Here is a 3,625-nt window from a genome sequence, read left to right as displayed (position 1 = left end):
TGTAGATTTTATTATTACTCAGTCACAGTGAGGTCTGCAGATCAGGAGACACCTGACATCAAATGACCTGGCATCTGTTATTGAAAAGATGGCTGCCAGGATTACAGACCCACCATGCAATCCAGAGCCATGTGGTGGAGCACCAGATGCCTCAGGTAGCAGAGGGATGAGGGGAAAGGAGGACAAGGCCTTTTATTCTTGTTACTGTTGGAAGGAATGGGTTTGGCAAAGTAAGCTGGCTTAGCACTGGCTAGTTTGAATAACTTCAGGGGCCCTATATAGGAGCTAGAGCTGGGAAGGACGATCTCTCCAAGGCCAGCACCAAATACATGAGGTCACATCACCAAATACAGGCAGGAGAAAATATGATTAAAACAAGGGCCACTTTCTATAGTGAAAACAGTATGGGATTTGGTGTATGAATTCTATTTCTAGGTCTGACTGGTACACTGATAAATGGTCTTGGATAAGCCTCTCTCTAGCCCTGACATAGAGCCTCAGTTTGCCCATGGGTAAACTAGATGTGTCCCAGAGGGTAGTCATGAGAACTAAATGATGTGAGGCATTAGGTTTACTGAGCTGGGACTGGTCTCAGACACAGGATTGGATCGTAGATATAAAGGGAATGTCCACTGCATTCTAGGTACTCTTGTAGTATGGGAGGACAGGAGGAGGGATTCAGACAGAAACCCTCTCTTCTGTAGCCTACATCCAGAGAGCAGTGTGATAAGCAATAAACAAGCAAAGCATGTAGTGTGTGAGATGACAGCCACAGCTGGAAGGTGAGAGTTACAACACTTGATCTTAGCCAAAAGGCCGAGAAGCAATGGAAGATAAGAGTTAACAACTTTTGTAGGGTGTTCAGAATAGGCCTCACAGGAAGAGCAGCCATACAGCTAAGACCTGAAATGAGAGAGAGAATGAGAGGTAAGGATGTTTAGGGGAAATACAAGGGTACATCAAAAATCCTACAGAAAAATGGAATTGAAAGGTAAGTTTGAGTGCAAAAATTTTTGAAATCCATGCATCATTTCTCTCACTGTGCACACTCACATTAAATTTTTTGAAAACTTTCTGTATACTAAGCAGAGGGAATAGCAACTGCAAAAACCTTAAGATGAGGTTGTGCCTTAAATGTGTCAGGACAACAAAGTTATGGTTCAGTGAAAGATGCTTGAGATGGGAAGTGGAAAGGGGTGAACTAAGGGAGACGTGGAAGACAGAAGAAGCTGAAGGCACCATAGGCCAGTGTGATGAGTTTAATCTTCATGTGAGGTGGGGAAGCAGCAATGGAGGGACTTGGTCAGAGGAGGACCGTGGCTGAGCTGGCAATAACTGCAGCTCTTTGGTTGCTGTGAAAACCCAAGCATTATCCAAGAAAACTTCAGGATGGATGGGGATTCCAACCTCATGGAGATGTGAAGGACTGGATGCTGGGGGCATTTTTGCAGTACAGATGGCAGGATTTGCTGTCAGATAGGATGAAGAAGTATGAGTGGAAGAGTATTTCAAGCCTGAGTGACTAGAAGGGTGGAGTCTCTATAAACAGAGACAGGAAAGACTGTGGGGGCTACAAGGCTTCTGCATGGCCTTGGGAGAAGTGGAAGAGAAGAAGCCTTGACACACTGAGTTGGAGATGCCTACTTGATACCCAAATGGAGATACCAAGGAAGTGGTACATGGGTGCATCCAGAGTGCATGGAGGCGTTCTAGACTGAAAGTAAATATTTTAGAGCTGTTTGCAAATAATTATACCCGAAACCATGAGATTTGATGGAATAATAAAGGAGGCAAACAGAAAATGTCAAATATTTGGTTCTGAGAATCTTTTGGGCAGTCTTCAGCCCTGACTTGTAAGTATGCTTATTACTGCCCTTCATGTCAGTGTTATCATAGCCACTCTGCTTGGTGTTTCTCATAGCAGCCACTGAATTCTACTGAACTATTTTACACACCACACATTTTCATGCTCCCTTCTTCACCTTCCCTCTAACCCCCACTGAATTTATGCTTGCTGTGTTCTGTTCAGTAATGTATCCTAAGCAACCACAAACTAAGCTTGGCATCAAATACTCAATAACCATTTTTTTTACAGAATGAAAGAAAAAAATAGTGATTTCATTCAGTTCTCTCTTGATGTTTTATTGGTCTTAAGAATTTTTATTTTCAAAGGTCAACATATCAAGACAAGCTAAACCTTATCAGCTCTCCCATTAGCTGACACTCAAGATCTCTGATGACAGGCTTGATTAAGATATTGAGAGAAATGGAACTAAAGGTATGTCCTGGTTAGGGGAGAGACAAGAGTGTAAAAAACCAACAATGTGAAGGGAGATGGAAAGTGTCAGAGAGTATTTGGCCCCTGACCTCTGACCAGGTCGGTTTGGATCTGGCTGATCCTCAGGACCAACCCTGACAGATAACTTTGCTGACATTTTAACACTGCTTTAATTCCATGTAAATTTAGGCATGCCATAAATACTTGCTAATGAATAAACATGTGCTTTGCATTAGCTCTGTTCTAAAAAGTGTGCTAGGCATTGAGGTTGTAAAAATGAATAACTCTGGTCAATGTTCTGTTGGGATATGGTCACCTAAATTACATGGGATGGACCCAGATGGCAGAATCCTTGGACAAGGGATCTGAGTTTGGCAGCAAGAACTACAGGGAGGGATAACTTGAAGTGAGACTTGAAGTATGAGCAGCATGGGTCTCTAATCATATGATTTTTATTATTGCTATGTAGACCTTAATATCCAATTAAATAGTACACGGATACTCCCCTAAAAAAGTCACATTACAATGATTTTCAGACTTTAGAAGCCATCAGAATCAGCTGGAGAACTTGTTAATGCATACATTTCTGGCCCAGTCCTTGTTGAGTTGAGTTGTTGAGTTACTAGGTTTGGAAAGGACTCAATCATTTGCATTTTTGGCAGATTCTCAATTGATGAGATCTTACTAGACTGGATGCCACTTTGAAAATCACTGGTGTCTAGAAGAAACCGACAACTAAGTGGATGGGTGATTGTCACTCAGTGTGATAAGTACATGAAGCAGCGAGATGAGGTTTGGGACAGTTCCATTTGGGATTTGGAGGTGAAAATCACAGTACACAAAGTTGTCTTTGCTCTACTTCCCTGGAGATCCTCTGTTGTTGAATTGCCTTGATGAGCTATGCTACAGAGAAATATCAAAACTGTGGCTTCCATAAATCCTATCATCTGAAGAGTTTTCAGGTACACTGTCCATATTTAGTCTTAACTATAGACTAAGTACCTCTGCATTGTGATTGATTTCATTGAAGGAAAAAACAAGAAACACATTTAATTCAATGATAGTTGAAGACAATTGAAATAGAAAATCAGACTCTTCTTAAAGATGTACAGATAACTCAGAGCTCAAGTAGGGCATATAATCAGGAAAGATGACAGATTTGTCTCCACAGCAAAAAGAGTTCAAATATAGTTGGATAGGAGGAATAATTTATGATGTCCTGCAGTACAATATGATAACTCTCATTGAGAATAATTAATTGAATACAATAGTTCTTCAGAAAGTTTATGGAAAAATGTAATTCAAAATGGGTTTATTTTGGTGCAGAAACTTTGAAATTCATGCATA

General features: G+C 40.9%; 1 non-coding gene across 1 annotated transcript; it reads right to left on the bottom strand.

Annotated features, from left to right (window-relative positions):
• Nucleotides 1–638: 638 nt before the first annotated feature.
• Nucleotides 639–828, bottom strand: LOC127491953 (U2 spliceosomal RNA). The gene has a single exon (XR_016232034.1). It is a non-coding gene; the product is annotated as a U2 spliceosomal RNA (small nuclear RNA).
• Nucleotides 829–3,625: the final 2,797 nt, after the last annotated feature.

The sequence above is a fragment of the Oryctolagus cuniculus genome, chromosome 3 (assembly GCF_051225735.1).
Source record: "Oryctolagus cuniculus isolate XC-2025 breed Fujian yellow rabbit chromosome 3, ASM5122573v1, whole genome shotgun sequence".
In the NCBI taxonomy this organism is placed as follows: domain Eukaryota; kingdom Metazoa; phylum Chordata; class Mammalia; order Lagomorpha; family Leporidae; genus Oryctolagus; species Oryctolagus cuniculus.
This window is presented reverse-complemented; position numbering and strand designations above follow the sequence as displayed.